We start from the raw sequence: 25141 nt of genomic DNA on the forward strand, positions 1-25141 counted from the left end.
CAGCTACAGCTATGAATGAGGTGGGGATAGCAATGCAACAGGAAAGACAAGGATCTGTGGATTTTGAACAGTTAGTTGGACAATTAAACAATGAACAGTGAGAAATTTACAACAAAGTTAAAGATAAAATAGAGAATGGATTCCTCAGTGACAAGAAATAATGTGAATGTTCTTCATATAAACCATGGGTAATCAAAAATATTTTCCTGGGGGCCAAAGTTTTGTTCTGTGATGTAACCATGGGCCGCATCGATATCAACATGGTGGTGTCATGGTTGGGGGAGCGGTAAGATGGGGTGTTGGAGGTAAGGTGGGCTTAGGGGGCACAAGGTATATACATCTAGCAGCTAAAGTGTACAATATGTAACCACAAAACCTGAGAATAGTCCTGGGTTCCCCGGTTTAGCAAATTGTGTAATCCTAGGCAATTGTTTTATTCCACTTTCCCTCCATTATCACATATGAGAGGACCTCTAAATACAGGACTTCAGGATGCGCACTATAAGAAACTTTCTCGTGTTTGAATATATAAACTATAATGTTGTTCATGGATGATAGGAACTTAGGGCCACATGTAGAAAGATCCGGTTTTGCGACTCGCAATTCGCGAGTCACAAAACGGGATGTACAACTGTCTCAATGACACTGTCTGCGCTTCGCAATGGGGTCGCAAATGACCTACCTCATGAATGTTTTGAACATGAAAATAAACTAGAATATCAGAAATGATCTGGTGACGCTTTCCATGAGGTATCAGGAGTATAGAAAAAACTGAAACTTCTAATCATTGTTGAAGTCAGCATGGTATCAAAGATAAAATGATTGCCCTAATACACTTTAGGATGCAGCAGATTTTAAGAACAAACTATGAAGTGCCCTGTGGAGGAAAGCATTTAATTGTACTTGGTGACCTACCCCAACCTACCCCTATAAAAGGACATCCTCTTTTCAAAACACTTTTGCATAGTGAAACAGGGAATTCTCTGGGAAGTATTGGCAAATGAATATTTGGTTAACAGTTGAATACAAAGAATTACTGAAACATATGTGCCAAGCATCTAATGTGGAATATGGAGATATACTAAAGGACATTAGAGTGGGAGTGCTCACAAAAGAGGGGAAACATGCTTTAGAAAGCCGCCTTTATCAAGATTCTTTCCCCATCTAATATTACAGCAGCAGAACTAATGTTTAATTTCATTAAAGAAGAGAAATCTATAGTTTGTTTAATGCCAACACTTCAAGAGTGCTCCAACTTTAAAAGTTACTACAACTGGAGAAAGAAGACAAGTTTGGAAATTACAGCTATTGATAAAATGGAACATCAGGGAGTCAAAATACTACTGAAAGATAAACTGCAAGCAAAATCTGTTTTTTTGGATTATTCTTTGGATTATTCTATATCCAAAACAGCAGGATTCTAAAAGTTTTTTTACATGTCTACAAAAATTGTTCAGCTGTTTTGCGACGGAATTTAAATGTCGAGGAAGGGTTAGTAAATGATGCAATGGGTAAAGGTATTGATTTCATTAATTTACCAACTAGAAATGACATAGAATATTTGGCTATAAAATTTTATCAGATTGATGATGAAGAAAATTGGCTGATGTACTGTATGTTTTTTGCTTGTTAAATACATATATCCGTCGGCAGCAGTTCCCACTATCTCTGCATATGTTATAACCATCCACAAATCCCAAGGTTTAAGTGTAGATGCAGCTTTTGTTAATGTTGGAAGTTCTGTATTAAAAAAAGAATGTCATATGAAGCATTGTTGTGAATTAGAACATTGTCCTGTTTGTTTTTGATTGGCCTTGATGAGAAAAAACTTACTGCTGATGCAAACTGTATAAGAGAGTATGATCAGTTAAGAAGTTTATATGCTCCACGTTTAGGCCAGTACCCTGTTTATGAGAAGCAGATAATCTGTCCAAAGTGGAAGACTAGAAAACAATCTACAGACCCTCAAGAAAAGAATGGACAGAAGGACAACACAGACAGTGCTAAGAAGAGAAAATTGGAAAATTACAGCAAAATATTAGGTTACTAGTTGGAAAACAATTCCGGTGTCAACTGCTATGCAAATGTTTTTCTCAATGTACTGTTTCATTTACCACATGTAGTAAACCAATCTGAACAAAAATCAAGAAAGAGAATGTCTTCTCCACTATATAATTGCTGCAACAATTAATGAGTAACAGAAGTGTAATACATTCTGCTTTAGGGATCTGAGATCTGTTGGATACATGTAGTGGATCAATAAGGTTTACTCTTAACACTCAACAAGACGCACAAGAATTTATTATGGTCATCCTTGGAGTCTTCGAAGAAGAAGAAGTAACTGTCGATGACTTATTTGGGCTCGGTTATAAATGGAACCATGACTGTGAAGACTGCTCTTTCTCATCTAGCACTGTAATCAATTATGAATGATTTCTCTACTTAACATTCCCGGATTCTAAAACTGTGCCTTTTGACAAATTGTACAGAAATGCTAACCAAAATATGACGTGCCCAGACTGCAGATCATGAATTGTGTCTACATTGTTTTTACATAGAGCTGGAAAATACCTTATAAGAATGCTTCAACTATGCAGAGCAGATGGTTCCAAATTGGAAACTCAAACTACAAACTTCAAAGCTGGACAAATATCAATTTCAGGAAGAACTTTGGCTATCATCTTTAAGGAACGGTGTTAATACAACGTCTGGACACCACACTGGCTATTTAAGGAGCAAAAGTGGATGGACAGAAAGTAATGACATCAACCTAAAATACAAACCAAAACTTCCATTCAAACTACCGTACTCATATCTTTTCTTTCTTCAACCAAAGTTCTAAGAAATAATAATTTTTTTTTTTAAATGGCCTGCGGTGTTTCCTCTACGTTGTTCATGTCTTTTTTTATACATTATTCGGCCTACTAAGGGTAATGTTTTCTAAAAAACATCTTCAAAAATCAAGAGTCCTTTCAATGTTCCATAAAGGAGTTCATATACACAATTCAATACCATAATCTCTAATTAAAGTCAGAATCTGGATGGGCACACTCCAATTACGGCAGCCTTAATTTGAAACAAAAATGCCTTCAAAACTAAAAAATTGTCCCCTTTTATTTCTCCAAACAGTTTTCTACATCCTATTTGAGAAACAAAAACTACTTTGTGGGAATAGTTTACATGGAGCATCAATACTTTAGACATCAGTACCAGGGATGATGTTTTGAAAAGAAAGGATCTTTAAATTTCAAGAGTGCTTTACATTTATTTCTAATATTGTACCAGACATAATCATGTAAGAACTTTATTTTAAATATGCTTATTTAGACTACTATTGTAACTCTAGAGAAAACCACTAATTAATTAATTGCAGTGAGTGCTGTGCATAGTATCACTAATTTGTAGTGATCTTCTGTGCACCCTTTTTTTCTACAATCATTGACTTTTTTTTCCCCACTGTTCAAAGATGATGCTTTTCACAAACTATTGTTTACAATGAAGTATAAAAGCTGAAGAGTAAAAAGTGAAAATGATATTTTTACTACGTAGTACTACAATCTTACAGTATAAGCAATGACTATTCTTATGTTTGTGTAACTTTGAAGATGGAATACTAACATATATTTATCTTCTTTTTGTTTTCCCAATAGCGGCTGCAGCTGAACGATGTTACATGTTTCAAAACAGTCCTTGAACCACAGAGATATTGATTAGAGATATCCATGGAGAGTGCTTTTAAACATAAACTGCTCTTGACATACCTTTCCATTATCTTTTTTGTTGTTTCCTACTTAAACTTTCAGTGTATTACGAGCAACTTTGAGGTACTCACAAAGCTACTTATTCAGTCATCCATCTTTATGGAGAAACTCACAAAGCCAATAACACCAATGCGGGCTGTCAGAGATAAAGACACTCAGTGATAGTGCCACGTATATACCTGCTGTTTCATTCATACAGTAGATTACACCCCTTCTCATTCACTAAAACAGCCACTGACAAACCAATTCACTCACACATAATTCACTCACACACCATCTCAGTCACTGATACAGCCCCTCAGACATGCACTCATTCACATATATTCTCTGTAACACACCCACCCTCTCACCTGTACAGTTACTGACATACCCACATACTAACCTGTCCAACCACTTACACAGCCACTAACTCACCCATACACCCACTCAGACTAGCACTCATTCACCCATACAGTCACTCACACAAGTACTCATTCACCCATAGAGCCAGTCACACAGGCAATCACTGTGTCATACATGCACCAACACAACCAATCACTCACCCATACAGCCACTCGCACAAGCATTCACTCACCCATATAGGCACTTACTCACTCGGAGAGCTTCTCATCCACCCTATTACTAACTTATATAAAGACTAACACTCTCTTGTACAGCTATTCCAACAAACACTCCCTCACCCATACACCCGCTGACACGAACACTCACTCATCCATACAGTCACTTACACTAGTACTCACTCACCCACAGAGTCACTCACACAAGCACTCACTCTCCCATACAGGCACTCACCCAACCATTCAGTCATCCATACAACTGTTGTGTAGCCGTTTTAGTTTTAGCCCTATGCATGTTATTTTAGCACACCAGGCCTTCCGCTGTGCACTTTAACCTAGCTACATTTTATTCAGCTTTGTTTATTATTTTAACAATAGCCACTTTTTCCAGTTTTGATTTATTTCTCTCTATCTAGATTCTTGCTTAGTCCAGCACTACATTCTCAAACAGGACATTCTTGTTCACTCTGTGCTTCTTTCAAGGCTGCAGTAAGATAGGTTTCCGGTGAACGTGGTAAAAGGTTTGTCTCTGGGACATTTTCTCAGAACATCAATTGTTTTATTATAAAAACACTTCCTTCTCCCATACACGTCAGAGGGAGATTCCAGCCAGATGACCCCGACCGTATGCAGATTGCTGAATGCTTCGCTACAGCTGCTTATTCAGATTTCAGGCCTTTGCTCAGATATGGAGGATGATGTCTTCCCAGGGGAACCTGAAGGGCATAACTAGAACTTAACATGCTATGCTTTAATATAGCCTAGGTAGGAATTAGTCTATTTGACTCTAGTGACAATATGGTAGCGTTATTTCTATGCTTTACTTGTCAGAATTTTAATCCTGTCAAGCTTTATCGTCCTGGTTATTACAGTACATGCTTTATTGTCTAAGATGCAGTTGCTTCATTAAAACCTTATTGAAACATACTCTGCCTTTGCTTGTCATTGTATACGTGAGACCAATGTAAATGAGAGAAAACGAATGACATCTGAGTGACCACGATTTCCCTGAGGAATCAATTGTGTTATGCGCTCAGCTGCCCAATCATCCCGGCCCTTGGGTAGAGATGAGGCACTGCTAGCTAGCCAGAGCAAAACCTGGATTGGGGCGACAGGTGTCACCTGTAGTGGGTAAAGACTCAGGGGGTCATTACGACTCCCGCCGGACGCGGTGACCGCGCGCCTGGCGGGAGCCGCCAAAATACCGTACCGCGGTCACAAGACCGCGGCGGGTATTTTGAGTTTTCCCCTGGGCTGGCGGGCGGCCGCCAAAAGGCCGCCCGCCAGCCCAGGGGAAAACGACCTTCCCACGATGAAGCCGGCTCGTAATCGAGCCGGCGGAGTGGGAAGGTGCGACGGGTGCAGTAGCACCCGTCGCGTATTTCACTGTCTGCAATGCAGACAGTGAAATACTGAGCGGGGCCCTCTCACGGGGGCCCCTGCAGTGCCCATGCCATTGGCATGGGCACTGCAGGGGCCCCCAGGGGCCCCGCGACACCCCCTACCGCCATCCTGTTCCTGGCGGGCGAACCGCCAGGAACAGGATGGCGGTAGGGGGTGTCAGAATCCCCTCGGCGGCGCAGCAAGCTGCGCCGCCTTGGAGGATTCAATGGGGCAGCGGGAAACTGGCGGGAGACCGCCAGTTTCCCTCTTCTGACCGCGGCCAAAGCGCCGCGGTCAGAATGCCCTGCGGGGCACCGCCAGGCTGTCGGCGGTGCTCCCGCCGACCGCGGGCCTGGCGGTCATAGACCCCAGGCTCGTAATGAGGGCCTCAGTCTCCCACACCGCAGGTGATTCTGCCGCTTAAATCCAGTAGTCTCATTAGAATAATTAGAGCCTACGCGACACAACTACTCATAGAACCATTCAATCACCCATGCAGCCATTCACACAACCACTCACTCTCCCATACAGCCACTCACACAGCCACTCACTCAACCAAACAGCCACTCATACAGACAGTAAGTCACCCATACATCCTCTCATGCAGCCCCTCACTCACTTATACAAGCTCGCGCACACTCAATCATTCACTCATACAGCCATCCACTCACTCACCCATACAGCTACTCATACAACCACTCACTCAGCTATACAGCCACTTATCCACCTTCTCACTCACTCATACAAGCACTCACGCTGTCGCTTACTTACTTATACAACCATTCACACACCCACTCACTCACCCATGCACTTACTCATACAGGCACTAACTCACCGATACAACCCCTCACACTAGCACTCACCTCTACATCCACTCACACTCACTTACACATGCAGCCACTGACACACACACACTCTCTCATACAGCCACTCACACAATCATTCAGTCACCCATATAGCCACCTACACAACTACTAACTCTCCCATAAAACCACTCACTCAGCTACTCACTCAACCAAACAGCCACCCAGCCACTCACATAGGCACTAACACCCATACAGCCTCTCATGTACCCTCTCACTCACTCATACAGCTAGTCACACAGGCACTCACTCTGCCTTACAGGCACTCACACAGTCACCCATCTTCCACTCACACAACCGTTCACTCACCCAAACAGCCACTCACAGAGCGACTCACTCAACCAAACAACAACTCACACAGACAGTAAATCAGCCATACATCCTCTCATGCAGCCTGCACTCATACAAGCACTCACACACTCACTCATCCGTTCACACACTGACTCACTCACAAATACAACTATCCATACAACCAGTCACTCAGCCATACAGCCACTCATGCACCCTCTTGCTTCCTTATACAAGCACCCTCACAGTCATTCAATCACTTATATATCTAGTCACATACCCACTGACTCACCCATGCAGTTCTTACACAACCTCTCACTCAACCATAGACCCCCTTACACAGGCACTAACTGACCCATACAGCACTCATGCATTCACTGACTCGTCCATACATGACTAATACACTCAATCACATACCTGCAGGCGCACTCATTCATTCACTCAGTCACCCATACACCACTCATGCACTCAATCACTCACCCATACACCAGTAAAGCACTCATTCACTAACTCGTACATCAGTCAAGGACTCATTCACTCATACATCACTCACCCACTCATGCAGTCAGTCACTTTCCAAAAACAACAGATGATGGAAGGGGTGCAGAGCAAATCAGACACATTCACCCCCAGTCACAGATCTGGGTTTAATCCATCAGTTTTTTTTTTTTGCTCACCATTCAATTCCAGTTTGAACCCAGCCATATGCAAATCAGTCTTGACCCTGCTTCCCATCGGAACAGTCCAGCCCGAACTGCCAGGCAAGGTTTTTCCTAGACCAGAAACAAACATTCTGGGGCCTGTTTCGGGGTATCACCCCTCATCAGCCAGGCTGGCTTGACTCTGGTGGCATAGACCCACGTCTGGGCATATCCTTCCCTTTTTTGTTTTTCTCATTCATTCATGAACACAGTCATTCAGCCATAGACTACTCATCCAGTCACTCAAGTTTACTAATTCATACAGTAGTCATGCACTCAGTCATTTACCAATACACTACTCATGCAGTCACTCACTCACTCACCCATACACCATGCATGCACTCATTCACTCACCTGTAGACACTCAGTCACTCACTGAGTCACCCATACAACACTCATACACTCACTCACTCACTCACCTCAGTCATGCCTACAAAGTCAAGCACTTATTTAGTCACCTATACGCGGTGTTCTAACATATACACAAACCTATAGCTTATCTTTTTATTTAAGCATGAAAGGTGGTTCTGACAAGAACCTTTAGTTTTCTTCTGATTTTCTGGAACTGTGTTTTTTCCCTAACATTTTTTATTTTTTTATCAAAGAAAATGGCAATGAGGAGGAAAATAAATTCTAACCAGAAACACAAAAATAGTGCAAAAGCACAGATGAAACAAACTGTTTAACAAGTATGTTGCCTTGCAGCTTCTACAATGGCAATAAAATACTGCCACCTGCTTTGAGCATAGTGCCGCAGTCAAGACAATATGTGCCAACATGCCTTCACTTTTATGCAGTTTGTGGGGAACGTCTCTCCACTTCAGTAGGGACTCTGTCCCCAGGGACAGATGGTGCAGCTGCAGATGAAGATGGCCCCCGCCCTTCTCTCTCCTTCTGTGCCCTCTTTAAGGTGTTGCGATGATAGGTCTTCAAATGGTACAACATGGAAGTTGTACCACAAGAATATTTTTTGCTTGTCCCTCTTGCAAGGTTCTTTTCGCACAAACTGCATTTTACAAATTTAGGAACAGTCGTAAACTCTCCTGATGGAATCATAAAAAATTCCCAAGCAATACTTTGCTTTTTGGGTGCAGGCTGCTCATCACTAGAGTCTTGCTCATGCACCTCCTGCTCTTGCTCTTCTGGCTGCTGTACAACCACATGCTCCTCACTACCTCCTGTTGCCATTTTCCTTAGAAAAAATGACAAAAAAAACCTAAGAAAAGTAGCACAGGACAGCTCCAATGAATGACCCAGATAAGATTTGGAAGATTCAAGAAGAGAGAAATAGATGGGAACTTCCTTTGAAGATTAATGAAAACTGCCTCCTCCAATAATTTCTCTTTATTTCCAGGTCACATGATATGCGCACCTACCAGCGTCATCGTGACTACTGACACCATAGAGAAGACGAGAAATACAATGTAAAAGTGCTTTATATGAACAATTATTGCAAAATATATTTTAACACTATATTGTACAGCTGTTGTCAAACATAAATTACAATATGTGTATATATTTGTTTTACACTTTTTAAAAATCACGCTGTCTTTGCGACTTTTGCACAAAACTGTGACATACGTGCTGTAAAAGTTCACTAGAAAATCACAATGAAGGCGCAACAATTAAAAAAATGTTGGAAAAAATGTATATTCATTGTATTCTGAACTCTGGGTATTTTTGCCACACTTACTTTAAAGAACATCTGCTGTATATGCAACTCAGAAACATTTACAGGGTCAATTCTGGGCCCATTATTGCCCTGATCCTAATTTCTGATCAATTAAACCTCAACGACAAGTAGTTTCAGCTATAAAAAAGAGCAGGTTCCCGAAGCAAACCTCTCCTTTCATACAATGGAACTAATCTTAACTTGTTCAACTTGACAAATATGAAGGTAGAACTATTTCCTCTAATGCTACATTTTAAAAAGATTCTATAATCCTTAATGGAAGTGAATGCATCATAATATATTATTGCTCAATCTGATCTTCGATGAATGTGACAAATCATTTTTAATGATGTTTGTTGTATGAGCACAGTGCATCATTCGCTGCTTTAAACATAGAACATATGCAAATCCCCAAAAACCATACTACCACTCACACACCCAACATACCCATAAACCCACTAACACAGACACCAAAGACCTATTGCAGTAACCATTGCGGGATTCACAGACACACAGAACATCTGAAAGAAACAGTCACAGAGCAAACACAGGCACTCACACGGCCAATCTCAGATCCACTCACACACTTATAGAACACTTTACACAAACACTGAGGCACACACTACCACTCTCAGACAAACACATACACATTCATGCACCCAGTAACAGACACAGACAGATGCTCACATATCTACTGCAAAAGGTTATAAGTTACTCTTATGATTTTTTTTAAAATAACAACCTTAGAAATTCACAGAAAAAAACATAGGTTACAAGGACATTAAAGATAGGAAATCTGATTTTAAAAAAACTTGGAAATTCACTGAAAAAAACAAGGTAGCTGTATGGGTGAGTGAGTGGTTGTGTGAGTGACTGAGTGGGTGTGTGAGTGGCTTTGCAGTTGGGTAAGTGGGTGTGAAAGTAGCTGTCTGAGTGGGTATGTGGCTTTGTGAGTGGCTGTATCAGTAAGTGACTGTATGAGTAGCTGTATGGGGCGAGTGAGTGGTTGTGTGTGCCTATATGAGTAGGTGAGGCGCTATACGGATTAGTGAGTGGTTGTGTGAGTACTTGCATGGGGGTGTGAATGGGTAGGAGAGTGATTGTGCAGGTGTGTAAGTGGGTGTATGAGAGGTTGTACAGGGGTGTGAGTATGTGTGAGTGCCTCTGTGGATAATGTCATCAGGGATGTCATCAGTGATGCCTCTGACCATGTCTTGAGTGATGTAATATGTGAGGTCATAAGCCGTAGATTGTGGGGGTGTAAGTTATAGTTATCTCAGGTAATTCTAACTGCGGACTTCACTGGTTTTGTACAAAAGAAATGTGAGCCTAACTATAATGTCCGTGTAATCTTTGTTTTTTTCAGTGAATATATATATATTTATGTGTGTGTGTGTGTGTATATATATATATATATATATATATATATATATATATATATATATATATATATATATATATATATATTTAATTTTATATTTTTTTCCCACTGAAAAAAACGTTATAGTAATGTTATAGTTAGGTGTGAGAAAGAGATTCTTTTTTTTTTTTTATTAGAAATTCATGTAGGTTCGTCAGTGACAAGAGTAACATTATGAACTAAAACAAATGACAGAAATTCACCAGTTATAGTTAGCAGATCTAACTATAACTTGCGCCACTGGCATGCACTGCTTATTACCTCACCTCTGACATCACTCATGACAATATATTACTTAATTTATGACATCACTGATTATATCTCAAATGACATCATTGATGATATCACTGATTATGTCACTGATGACATTATCCAATGACTGTGTTAGTTTGTTTTGTAGTTTGCATAGTGGCAGGTAAGCACCATATTACTTTACAACCTAATTTTGAACAGCCTGTGTCCAACTATTTTCTGTAAGTGCTTACAAAACGCATGTCCTCCTAATAGACCTTAGGTGTGTAGAGGTATTGAAAACATTATAAATCTTTGTACTGAACAGTAACTCTGTGTAGGTGACAACTGATGTGCGTTCATTATGTTCCACACAAGTGTTTTGGTACTGCAGAAAAGGTTTCTAGCAGGGCAGAGATTCTATGTGCTACATACCAAGTATTATAAGAAGCCTTGAGTTATTAGACAGAATCATCTCAGCATGACGATTTCTACTTAATATAGGAGACTGTGTCTACCAGGTACCAACCTATGTGCTTCTTTTGTTTCAGAAGATGAGCAGACTGTGAAGTTTTCACCACAGTAAGAAGGCTTCAGGTAGTATAATCCTTACCACCGTTAGGCCTTACTTATTTTTAATGAATAGTCATTCTGTAAACAGGGTTTGCATAGAATGTACACTGTGCTTAGTAAGTCCTTCTTAATTCTCTGTAGTGTATTTCTCACGAGAGTTGTAATGTCTGCAAAATGTGTAGTACAGAGTAAACTGTCTCCATAGAGTAAACACTGCCTACAGTATTCACTTTTCTACTCATATCAACTTCATTTCTTAATGTAGGTTTGGTGTCCTCGAGGGGTTTGATACAGAATAAAGCTGTTCATAGTAGGGCATTTATTTTGGAACAGACATTGACCATCTCGAGGAACTTGGCTTTCTCTGAACAGTTGTATATATATTGAACACCATGTGCAATGAAGGTTTCCCATATATCTGTGGTTGATTTTTAACGTGAACTAGGCTACCCTTGAAGAGTATAGTATAGGGTCAATGTTACACATAACATATGCTTGCTACACCTAAGGGAGCTGTATCTGTGAAGGTATTAGTTGTGCTCCATATTACTCTAAGCTATTTTGTACTTATATTCAGGCCTCTAATGCTATACTAGTTTATAGAGTGTATGTGAGTGGCTGTTGTGCAACTTTTGGATTTTGGTCCCAACAACAACATGTGAATTTCATTGGATTTTCGGCTACAATTTGTAAATATAACTCCAGTTTAATTGAATTAACATATGCTTGCTACACCTAAGGGAGCTGTATCTGTGATGATATTAGTTGTGCTCCATATTAATCTAAGCTATTTTGTACTTACATTCAGGCCTCTAATGCTAGTTTATAGAGTGTATGCGAGTGGCTGTTGTGCAAGTTTTGGATTTTGGTCCCAACAACAACATGTGAATTTCATTGGATTTTCGGCTACAATTTGTAAACATAACTCCACTTTAATTGTATTTCTAAATAAATATGTGTTAAGGTGTTACAACCAAGCCAACTATACCTTTATGCTAACTTTTTTTCCAATATTTGCTATTAAATACCACATTTAGGAATTCCTTGCTTCCAACCTTCTGGGGGCGCAGCAGGGGTTTGCTGCAGAGGCAGTGCTCATTCCTCTACAGGCAGCCAACCCCTGCTGTTCTTGGCCTTTGGCCGTATTTAGCGGGGGTTTATCACAGAGCCTGGCCTCTTGTCTGGTCCTTTGCCCATCCCACCAGGGTGGCCAACTCCTGCTGAGTAGAAGAAGCTTGCCGAAGGGTCTGGTCTACTGCCAGATCGTTCTTTCTTATGATTTTCACTTATTGTTTTAGTTCTAATGTTCCAAAATAGGAACTGGAGTTTGGGGCCTTTCTTCACGAGCTGGTGCTGTGGTTCGCTGCAAGTTTCAGTCTCCACTTCTGGATCCACGGTACTGGAACCAGAGCAAGGAATCTGAAACCATCTGCTGATGTTTAAATGGCACCACATCCATAGTCCATGAATGTTGCCTTGTCGCGTAGGCTCTCATTATTCTGATGAGAATACTGGATTTGGGCGGCAGAATCACTTGCACTGTGGGAGACTGGGTCTGAACCCACTACAGGTGACACCTGTCAGCGCCATCTGGGTTTTGCTCTGGCTAACTAGCAGTGCTTCATCTCTACCCAAAAGCAGGGATGATCGGGACCAAGCGCATGACACAATTGACTCCTCAGGGAAATCGTGGCCACTTAGATCGCATATGTTTTTCTCATTTACAATAGTCTCACATATAAAAGGACAATCAGAGGCAGTTTATGTTTCAATAAAGTTGTAATGAAGCAACTGCATCTTAGATAATAAAGCATGAACTGCAATAACTAGGACAATGAAGCATGACAGGATTAAAATAGTGATGAGGAGAGTAAAGCATAAAAATAACGCTACCATATTGTCACTAGAGTCATTAAAATAATTCCTACTGAGGTTATGTTAGTGCACAGCATGTTAAGCTCCAATTCTGCCCTTCAGGTTCCCCTGGGAAGACATCATCCCTCATACCGGAGCAAGAGGCCTGTAGTTTACATAAGCAGTTGTAGGGAAGCATTCTGCAATCAGCATACAGTTGTGGTCATCTGGCTGGAATCTCCCTCTAAGGTGTATGGGGCAGAGAAGTATTTTTATAATAAAACAGCTAATGTTCTGAGAAAATGTCCCTCCGTAAGGATGTGTATGTTTCTATGAACATTAGAGACAAAGCGTTGGCACGTTAACCCGCAGCCTATCTTACTGCAGCCTTGAGAAAAGCACAGAGTGAAAGAAATGTCTTGTTGAAGAACGCAGTGCTGACCTAGGTAAAGAACTGCTATATAGAGAAAAATAAAACAAGACCGCAAATGTGGCTACTATTAAAATAATAAATGAAGCTGAATAAAATATATCTAGGTTAAAGTGCACTGCGGCAGGCCTAGCTTGCTAAAATAACATATATGGAGCTATAACTAAAATGGCCTACACAACACCCTCCCCTTGCCAGTTCAAAAGTGGTTCAAAGCCTAATTATATATAAAAGCTACTAAAATTCAACCTAAGGCATATGTATAAGAATGTCAATGATGACAAGGTAAAAAGACACCTGAGCATGTGTAAAAAGGACAATTTAAAAATGTTAACTGTGGCGTCAAAAGACCGAATTTCAAGACTCAGAGTCATTTTGGGAGTTGCCAATTGAATCCGGAATAATTGAAGACAGGAAATCTTCCATTTCGGCAGGTGGTAAAGTAGGAAGTTCATCTCCAAGGAAAACCAAGCAGCATTCCGTGGTGTGCCCAACAATGAGTTTAGAGCTGCATCCTCCATGAAGGGGAACTCATAAGCAGCTTCCCATAGCAAACACACCCTCAACATGCATGTCTGGTAATGAGCCCTCAGCGAGAACATCAACAGACCAGCGTGCAATGAAAGAATGCGCTGCGTAGAAAGACAAACTGGCAGTGCATGTTCGATCGACCACCAGAGGCACCAAAACACAGGCTGTACACAATGCAAAACCGGTCTGAATGACATGGACCAGTCACACTCCAGTTGCTCCAGGAGTGTTGCTCCAAATTACTGCATCATGCTTTCATGACACAGCTGCCCTGGTGGAAGCGCTTTCAGTCCTCCTTGTTGCGGTAGGACAGCCATTGCGCAGAACAAGTAGCAATAGCAAGATGCCACCTATTGTAGCCAAAGTTATTGGAAATCCCCCGAAAATACCTGAGAATATTGAATGGGTGGCTGATGGTATTAAACCGAATATAGAGGAGAAGGCGCGAACTAAACCAGAACCGACAGCCTTAAAGAAATTTGCGATTCCAGTAGTAATGGAGGCATTAATATTTGCTTAGGAGCTCACCAATGTGTCTCTGAAAGTTAGTACTTAAAAGGGACTGTATCTCTGCTGATGACCTTCCCACCTGAAGCGCATAGGTCTTGCATGCAGATGTGAACGCCACATGTTTTTGAAACAATAAAACCTTGAGTCTGCTCAACTTGCCAAAATTCAAATTTGAAGTAGTGATATACGTCCAAATTTCAGCTACTTCCCTCTGTTTTGTGTGAGGAAAAAGTAAGTTCCCGCAGCATGTAACAAGCTTAGAAACTGAAACAACATAGACTATTCCGGCTCGCATCCCACAACAGTTTTCACTATTGAGGAGGACATAGCTGCCATTTGAGAGCACCTGGAACGCAGGTCTAATCACGGGGACTGGAACTCCCTTCAGATAACAAGCCAAGTTTGCTGCCGAAGCGTTACATGCCCCGTGCAAGGACAGCTGTTTACAAACCATCGAATGGCTGACAGAAATCTTGCATTCACTGCCGCTAAGAAAGACCTCTTTCATACCACTGAGACATTTCTACGAGAAGGGAAACTCCCACACTGCATGGCTGTAACTATCTCCTAGCCTTTCAGATCTGCCTACTGGAATGTGTTTTAAGCAGGACGTGAACTGAAGTGTTGAAATAGGCAGATTAATGACCCTGTGAATTATCCACTCAGCAGTTGGTATTTCAGCCACAGTAAACTTTTCTAACTTTTTAATATTTAACATGACATATGTCGCTTCCTTCTTAGCCATTATGTGTTGTTGTCGTATTAAATTAAAGGTGGAAAATATGTCCCTCGCGCTAACGTGTTGCCAGGGAACGTGACCTGCCTTCAATGTTTGTAGTGTCCATCCCAAATACATAATGGGCCTTAGTTGACTCTGTCCATGGTGTAAAGAAGACATGTCACTTTGTATTATGTCTATTGCAGAAGAAACAATGTGTTTTAAGGTGTATATCCGGTCGGAGAGGGTATTAATCCCATTGTCTACAACAGCTAATGCCTTCTGTAAGTTTTCCTGGTCTATTTGCCTTAACCGGGCAGCAGCTTCTTGTTGAGAAAGCTTCCAAATTTCATTATAAACTGTGGATAAGAAGTGCTTTCTTTGTTGTTTTCTGGGGCCTAACAAGAAATCCTGTAAGTCAGTGTTATTAGACAGGAGACTGAGGTGTTCTCTAACAACATCTAGTGAGGAACTCTTCAACCATTGCTGGCATAGTTTCCCTACACTGTATGTTGTTACTCTACCCGCATGTTCGGATGACTCATAGCGAGGGTCTGGCCTACTTGTTCTAAAACCACCCGTGGAGTTTATAAAACATTTATGACACCCATTGGTATCTATTGACCACAATAACCATCCGCCAGAACGTGACAGTGAAGCACTAAATGTGCCATTCTACACCCATTCATCAAGATGATCTTCAGTTGCATTTATATACTTTTGCCATTAGTAAAATTTTGCAGGGGCAGGAATACTGGGCGCATTCAATTCCTTAATCTTTGCTAATCCTAAACAACTTGTCTGTTGTACAGTTTCATTTAAAAATATTGTTTGAACAGGTATTAGGCATGCTCTAAATAAAGCTTTCTTCCCCCTTATTTGCCAATTTTGTGTTCCCCACACACCTTTTAAGTCAATCGACTTCAACCAATATTCATAGTGTTCTATAGCCAACCGGGAAACAAAGGAATCCGAGCAAATGAATTTCGTATCTGTCAACAATATATGTACATTTTCCATTAATGGCAATTTGAAATAATATGACTCAGCATTTTTAACATTGTGCCCAGAAAAATGTGCAAACTTTTCAGAATATGTTTTAGAACTCCCTTGTGGTGGAGTTGGACAATGTTCCCATTGTGTGTAATTAAAAATAGTCTTTGGGGTAGTTGTTCTGTGAATTAAATGGTGTCTATACTAATTATAGCAAAACATATCACCATAATTTTGTACCGTGTATTCCCAAGACTGGGACTGGTGCACAATAAGAAAGACCAAACTCCTCTTTCACAGCAACTCTTTCACGTATTAGATCCCCAACTTTTGGAATCCAGCCGGTAGATGTTATTGGTACATCCTTAATTCCTGCAGGGGCAGTACTGGCAGAAGCGTTGTAGTCACAGAACTGTTGTAATTCCTGCAAGACAGTGACACGTTCATTTATACCACTAGGTGTTTCTACTGCCTCCACACCAGGACCATCAAGGTCTGGAACATTCATTTGAGTTCCAAACAGGCACTCGTATGAAGTACAACCCCCTAGAGACCTTCTAGGCAGATTGTTAAGTGCTCTCTGGACTCCATAGAGGTGGTTAAGCCAACTATGACCCGTACCTAATACTCTGGCTTTTAAGGACTGCTTTAAATCACAGTGTTGTTGCTCCACGACACTATTTCCCTTGGGATGAAATGGAGACGAGTAATGGAGTTGGACCCCTAACGAAGCCATGGCGTCCCTGAATGTCCTAGAGGCAAAAGCAGGGCCCGGGTCCGAGTGGAAAGCCGCAACTGCATAAGTACCAATAAAGACTTGCAATTTTTTAATAACAGTCCAAGCGTCAGCCGAGCGTTGTGCCACACCAATAGAAATCTGGAGCATGAGTCAACAGCGACTAAAATGTATTTGTATGCACTGTCCGGTGTTAGGGGACCACAATGGTCCAAGTACACACATTGTAATGGTTTGTTAAAAATTAAGAGGGGTGTCTGCGGTAGGCGTTTGACAGTGGAACCCTTAATTTGTTGGCAGATGTCACTACAAAGGACATACTGCTTGGTCTTTTTGTATAGAGCTGGCCACCAATAACGTGCTTGAAATAATGATATTGTAGCCACTACTCCAGCATGGGCAGATGCTACCCCCTTATATGTTGCTTTATCAACTCTGGTCTCATGTCTTTATTGGGAATTACTCGAACTCCCACACCTGGTATCTTTACTTAAACGTCAAGGAAGCCTCCCATTTGTTAGGAATATTTACCAGGAAATGCTTTTGGATAGGGCGTGCCTTCAGCTGTAGCTTTCACGGCAGCCATTATGTCATCGCTGGTTTCGTTCCAGAACGAGTTACTGCAGCAACAGCAGCCATAGCTACTGCCAGTATGGCAGCTTCATCAGCCAGTGTATTTCAAGCAACGTGTATTCCAACGCGCTGGAGTCCAAGTGTATGTACAACATGGACTTTTGATAGCATTTCCTTCAGATCTGCTACTTTCCCCCACAGAAGTCTGTGTTTGATGGTGTTGCCTTTAGAATCTCTGAACCCATTCTTGTGCCAGTAATGCAGGTATTCATTGAAGGACTGGACACAATAGTATGAATCACAAACAATCAGTGTTAGTTGTGCCGGATCCGTATGTTCCAGTGCCATTACCAGAGCCTTTAGCTCTGCTAATTGTGCTGTGCAATCCCCTTGGGGTTGTGTGAATGTATGTTGGGGACAATATTTATCACCCTCCATGTAGCCATTTACGAGCAGCGGAGTATTGATGCTTTGTGCGAATTGCAGGTTGTCCTGAGCCATCGGTGTACATGACTCTTTGATATTGATCAACAGGCAATGTATTTGCTTGAACTGGATATTCTAGTTCATATTGCAAAAATTCTTGAGTTTGTAACTTTCGGTCAAAAATGTAGTCAACGTCAGTGGCTGTCAAAGACGTTGCCCATTGAATCCAACGTGGATGTAATGCTTTAGTGTTAGGAACGCTCCCTTTGGTAACTGCCTCAAGGGCTGGAATTGGAGAGACAACAATAATGCGTTTCCCCTGGACTTGTGGGCTTTCGTTAATGACAGCCATCTGAACAGCAGTGAAAATTTTCTCAGTGGGAGCAAAGCTTTGTTCTGCTGCTGAATACAAATGTGATTTGTATGCAATCGGGACTGTCTCACCCTCATTGAAAGTTACATAGGTGAAACCAATGGCACCAGCAATTACTCTGATAACCAGATGTTTTTTTATTGTCCCTTGTGTGTAAGTGTTGTGCTGCAAGTATGTCTGTTTGCAAAGCTCTGAGAATGCATGTGTGTTCGACTGTCCAAAATTTACTGGAAAAGTCAGGACGTATTAAGTCATATACGGGCTTTATGCGTGGTGCATAATCTGGAATGTAAGTGCTGCCAAAATTTAGGAAACCCAATAGGGATTGGAGTTTTTAAATTGTATTTGGAGGTTGTAACTGTGCGCATTTGTCCAAGAATTGTTGCGGTAGGCTCTTTCCTTCACTTGATAATTCGTATCCCAGAAGCAGGACACTCAGGAAGGCTATTTTTGCTTTCTTGAAGTTGAATTTATAGCCGAATTTGGCAAATCCTACAACAATGTGGGCTACCCGTCTTAGATGTTGCAGTTATTCATCCTCTGTGAGGTAGATTTCATCTACATAGGACAATGCTTCAGGTTCAATATCGTGCAATGGACTGTTCTTGTACACCTGGGGTAACCAACAGATTTTTCTGGGAGTCTAGTGCACTGAAACTTGTTAAGTCTCTACTCTCAGGTGCTATATTTTGGCAGAAGAAACCATTGGATGTATCCAGTGTTGTTTTGGATTTTTTGTGCACTATGTTGTTCATGAGTGCTGTGCTATGTGAGTTTTGTATAGCGTCTGTGCGTTTATGACTGTTTAAATGTCTGTAGTCTCAGACTATTCTGTATGAATGGTCCAGTATAGCTACTGGGAATAAGGGATTATTCATTGGTGAGACACAGAGTTCAATTACGCCCTGGTACTCCAGTTGTGTGAGGATTTTCCTCACTAGTGCTTTTGCATCACGTTTTATTGGGTATTGGGGTTGTGGTGTGGTTGATTTTAATACGACTTATATGATGGGGGAATCTTTATCCCACCCTGCGTGGTTGAGATATAACACGGGTGCCTGCGCCAATGCCCAATTGATGGCATAGGATTCTGCAAACTCATTGGGAACAAGAGGCGAGGAAGAAGGTTTGATAACATCTTCCCCGTTTGGGCAAGTATGGACAAATTCAGGTTGCCAATCCCTTTCGGCCAGTAGAATATCATATATATTTACGACGCAATCCCAAAAGATTGCGTCAATTGTGCGCTCAATGTCTCCTTCTAACTGTAACATCACTTTGATACCCTATCAAGCGTGGAGACACAGATGTCCGCAGTTTCAACTTGTAAGAAATCGTCAGTGGCTTTCACCTCCAGATGCTCTAAAAGATTCCGGCGAACTATCGTGACCTCTGCTGCGCTGTCTAATAGCTCTAAGGCCGACTTCTTGTTCTTCAATAGAGCCCTCTTCTTGAGTGGCATGACGAACTGCAACTGCTGCCACATTTTTCTTTTTAAATTGGAGTTTTTGTTGGGGAAGTTTCTCTTCTTTTTTAAACGAAACTTCTGTTGAGCGTTGTGATTCCTGTCTCGGTTTCACGTACTCAGTTCTTAGCTCTGGCCACCCACCTCTCTTACTGCCTTTTTCCGGTGAGTCCTGAAAGGAACGAGACTGGCGTGTATCGGTATATTAATATCTGTCAGGCGTTTTTATATTATCTCTATTTTTGAGATTATGGTTGTCATTACAACCCTGGCGGTCGGTGTTAAAGCGGCGGTAAAACCGCAAACAGGCCGGCGGAATTTTTTTTTTAATCACGACCGTGGCGGAAACCGCCAACAAAGACAGCCACTTTAACACTCAGACCGCCACAGCGGTACAAACAAACAGCTTGGCGGTCACCGCCAACAGACAGGCGGAGGACAATGTACCGCCCACAGTATCACAACCTACCAATCCGCCACCTTTTCCGGGGCTGATTCCCCGCGAACAAAAACATGGCGGAAACAGGACCCCGAAGGGAAAACGCTCACCTCTATACACCCCACGAGGAATCCGGACGCCATGGACCCTGAGCTCCAGATCCTGCCAGCCCTTATCTTCTTGCTCCTCTACCAGGAGTACGAACACCGGCGGCGAAGACCACGGGGAGTACTGCACCTACGACACAGGGGAGGGGGAGGGAAAAAACAGGGACACAAACACGCAATACGCAACACCCCCACCCCCACCCTCACCCACGACAACACACACACTAATACATATTGATACATCACAGTTACACCCCGAACCCCCCGGAAGAATGAAAAGACAAAAGGAAATGAGTGTAACCATAGTAATATATTAAAATCCAGGACACAAAAATATATATATATCCTTTGGGATCCAGATTTTTGCCCTGGCTGGCTGTTGTTTTCTTGTGATCCTGCATCTTTTCAGTATATATATATATATATATATATATATATATATATATATATATATATATATATATATATATACACTATAAACAAAATATACACCAAGAATAGTAGTCCAGGTAGTGCTCCATTGAAGTCTGTGGAACACTGGGCCCATACGGTATGGGCGAGGCCCACACTCAATCCCCCACCATGACGGAGAGAACACTGCAGAGGCATCAGATAGCAATAAAACAGGTGCCTCAGGGGGAAGGGAAAGGGGGGGCACCTCAGCTGGTTGAGTGCACAACGCTAAATCCACGAGGGGGCCACATGCCCACTGTTCCATCCTGGGGAGTGCAAAGCCACAGTCTCTCAAGTCTCTACAGTGGGTGGGTTGCCCACTGTACCATCCTGGGGAGTGCAAAGCCACAGTCTCTCAAGTCTCTACAGTGGGTGGTTTGCCCACTGTTCCATCCTGGGGAGTGCAAAGCCACAGTCTCTCAAGTCTCTACAGTGGGTGGTTTGCCCACTGTACCATCCTGGGGAGTGCAAAGCCACAGTCTCTCAAGTCTAACAAGTGGGTGGTTTGCCCACTGTTCCATCTTGGGGAGTGCAAAGCCACAGTCTCTCAAGTCTCTACAGTGGGTGGTTTGCCCACTGTACCATCCTGGGGAGTGCAAAGCCACAGTCTCTCAAGTCTAACAAGTGGGTGGTTTGCCCACTGTACCAACCTGGGGAGTGCAAAGCCACAGTCTCTCAAGTCTAACAAGTGGGTGGTTTGCCCACTGTTCCATCCTGGGGAGTGCAAAGCCACAGTCTCTCAAGTGGATGCCTTTCTCCACTGGTTCTGGAGGGGGCTTATTGCCCAGAGTGCTTCATCCTGCCAAGTACTGAGGTAGTGGATGTGAATCTCCACTGGTTCTGGAGTGGGCTTTGTGCCCAGAGTGCTTCGTCCTGCCAAGGACTGAGGTAGTGGATGTGATACTCTACTGGTTCTGGAGGGGGCTTTGTGCCCAGAGTGCTTCATCCTGCCAAGGACAGAGGTAGTGGATGTGATACTCCACTGGTTCTGGAGGGTCCTTTGTGCCCAGAGTGCTTAATCCTGCCAAGGACAGAGGTAGTGGATGTGATACTCCACTGGTTCTGGAGGGGGCTTGGTGCCCAGAGTGCTTCATCCTGCTTGTGACAGACTCAGTAGTGACAGTGCCCTTGGCGCCCATGGGCCAGTGGTGCTAGTGGCGGCAGTGCCCTGTTCAGCGGTGCTTGTGGCGGCGGTGCCCTGTTCAAGCGGTGCTTGTGGCGGCGGTGCCCTGTTCAGCGGTGCTTGTGGCAGCGGTGCCCTGTTCAGTGGTGCTAGTGGCGGCGGTGCCCTGTTCAGCGGTGCCCTATTCAGCGGTGCTTGTAGCGGCAGTGCCCTGTTCAGCAGTGATTGTGGTGGCGGTGCCATGTTCAGCGGTGCTTGTGGAGGCGGTGCCCTGTTCAGCGGTGCTTGTTGCGGCGGGGTCCTTTGCAGTGACTCAGCTGCTGGCGGTCTTGTCTGGCCCAGCGGGGCTGGTGCTGGCGGTCCTGTCTGGCCCAGCGGGGCTGGTGCTGCCAGTCCTGTCTGGCCCAGCGGGGCTGGTGCTGGCGGTCCTTCATGGCCCAGCGGGGCTGATGCTGGCGGAGGCCTCCTGGGCAGCTGTGCCGGTGGTGGTCGCCTCCTGGGAGCAGGGCTGGTGGCGGTCACCTCCTGGGCAGCGGGGATGATGGCGGTGGCCTCCTGGGCAGCAGGGCTGGTGGCAGTCGCCTCCTGGGCAGCAGGGCTGGTGCTGGCGGTGGCCTCCTGGGCAGCGGGGATGATGGCGGTGGCCTCCTGGGCAGAAGGGCTGGTGGTGGTCGCCTCCTGGGCAGCAGGGCTGGTGCTGGCGGTGGCCTCCTGGGCAGCGGGGATGATGGCGGTGGCCTCCTGGGCAGCGGGGATGATGGCGGTGGCCTCCTGGCCAGCAGGGCTGGTGGCAGTCGCCTCCTGGGCAGCTGGGCTTGTGCTGGCAGTGGCCTCCTGGGCAGCGGGGATGAAGGCGGTGGCCTCCTGGCCAGCAGGGCTGGTGGCGGTGGCCTCCTGGGCAGCAGGGATGATGGCGGTCTTCTCCGCTGTGCTGCTCTTCCCAGCCTTGCTGACTTTCTTGTGGCCCTTCCCCACCTTGGAAGGTGTCACAGCTGAATCCAAACTCCCACTTGTACCCCTGGGAGCGGCTTTGGTGGCTGGAGTCTTCCCCCTCTCCCGCCGGGCACTGGCCAACTTTTGATGCTTGACAGGTGGGGGACTGTCCGTGCTGTGGCTCTGTGCCACACTGGCTGCCCTGGTGGCCGGTGCACTCCAGATTCCGGTGACTCCAGGCGCCACTGGTCCCGGAGATGTTGTGGCTGAGGTGCTAGTTCGGGACCTAGGAGATGGACGGGGTGGGGGAGCTGTGGGAGGTCAAGGTTGGACAGGAAAAGTTTTTTGGACACACTGGGACGGGTAGCTGGAGGGGGTTTGGGAGTGGAGGAAGAGGTGGTGGTTGCAGGAGGTGTTCGTTTGCTGACTTTGGGTGAAGGTGCATGCGCTGGAGGCTGTCGTGAGGTGGATGTCTGTTGGGTGGGTGTGTGTCTGCGTTTGTGTATCTTGGGAGGGGGTGTCACAGACACACTGGGAGAGGACACGGGACGTGTGAATGGCAGTGGGGGTGGTGACTGCACATGAGCGGGGTGTGGTGGTGGGTGTGCTGGTGATGGAAGTAGTGGCTGTAGATGTAGTGCATGCAGGTGTGAGTGGAGATGAGACAGGGAGGGAGGAGGGAGACGAGGAGGAGGGGGACACAGTGGAGGCAGTGGATGTTAGTGTGTCTGCATGTGTGTGATGCTTGCGTGAGTGCCTGTGGGATGTGTGGTGCTTATGTTTGCCAGAGCTTCCCTTGTGTGTTGACGTGTGTGCATGCTGGTCTGAAGGTGTGCTTGGGATAGGCTGAGGTACAGGGGATTGGGTCTGGGTGGAGGAAATTGGAGGGGGGAGGCTAGAGACAGGGACAATGGCTGCCATCAGTGCTGAGGCCAGAGTCTGAAAAGCTTGCTGAAGGGCCGCCTGACCAGAATGAATGCCCTCCAGGAATGCATTTGTTTGTTGCAACTGCCTTTCTACACCCTGGATGGCATTCAAAATGGTAGGCTGCCCAACAGTGAGGGACCTGAGGAGGTCAATGGCCTCCTCACTGAGGGCAGCAGGGGTGACTAGGGCAGGGCCTGAGGTGCCTGGGGCAAAGGTGATGCCCACCCTCCTGGGTGAGCGGGCACGGGGCAAAGGCTGCGGGGCTGCTTGGAGGGCAGTGCTGGTAGGGGGGGGTGGCGGCTGTACCTGTAGATGCGGGGGGCACAGATGTTGCCGCCACCACAAGGGAGCTCCCATCAGAGGACGAGTCCCTGTCACTGGTGTCAGCTCCTGTCCCCGCCATGGAGCTCCCCTCGCCCTCCGTCCCACTGGTGAACTCCGAGTCCACAGTGTCGCCCTCCAGGGCCATGTGGGATGCAGCTCCCTCCTGCTCCGGTGCCACTGCTCCTCCGCCTGATGATGCTAATGCACACAAGAACAGGGAGACCACAAAAAGGGGGGGACGACAGAAGAAAGACATGTTGAGTGCATGCATTACCGCTACCGTTAGCGGACACGACAGACACAGAAGCCCCCTGCACTACGCTGCGTACTTGGCCTCCACTGTTCAATCCCTGGGACATGGACTACAAGGCTATGGACGACATCTGCACACATGGATGACACAGGAGCCTGATTAGGTGTACTTGCCACTGTACACAGGTGGGTTTGGGGTGCCACAGGGTCTGCCAGAACAAGAAGACCTAACTAGCACACTCGCCCTGGCCTAGGGAAACCCAAAGCCCACCTCCCCACCCAGACACCTCCACTGTGCGCAAAATCAGCAAAATGAGAGTGCACTCACTCCCTTGTGGCTGCTGTGATTCCCTCAAGCGCCCATCCATCTCCGGGTACGCCACCGCCAGGATCTTGTACACCAGGGGGGTCATGGTGCGACGGGCACCCCTCCCACGTTGGGAGGCCATCCCCAGCTGGGCCTCCGCCGTCTTCTTGCTCAAGCCGCGAATGTCCTCCCATCTCTAATGGCAGTGGGTGCTCCGT

The 25141-nt window shown here is 44.6% G+C and overlaps 1 protein-coding gene across 1 annotated transcript in view; it reads left to right on the plus strand.

Annotated features, from left to right (window-relative positions):
* The window catches only part of LOC138265860 (collagen alpha-4(VI) chain-like), a 946529-nt gene that overhangs the window by 259344 nt on the left and 662044 nt on the right, over positions 1–25141 (plus strand). The window contains exon 6 of the mRNA XM_069213964.1: positions 11428–11473. The gene's annotated coding sequence lies outside the window, so the exon portion shown is untranslated. The remainder of the gene's footprint in view (positions 1–11427; positions 11474–25141) is intronic.

The sequence above is a fragment of the Pleurodeles waltl genome, chromosome 11 (assembly GCF_031143425.1).
Source record: "Pleurodeles waltl isolate 20211129_DDA chromosome 11, aPleWal1.hap1.20221129, whole genome shotgun sequence".
Lineage (NCBI taxonomy): Eukaryota > Metazoa > Chordata > Amphibia > Caudata > Salamandridae > Pleurodeles > Pleurodeles waltl.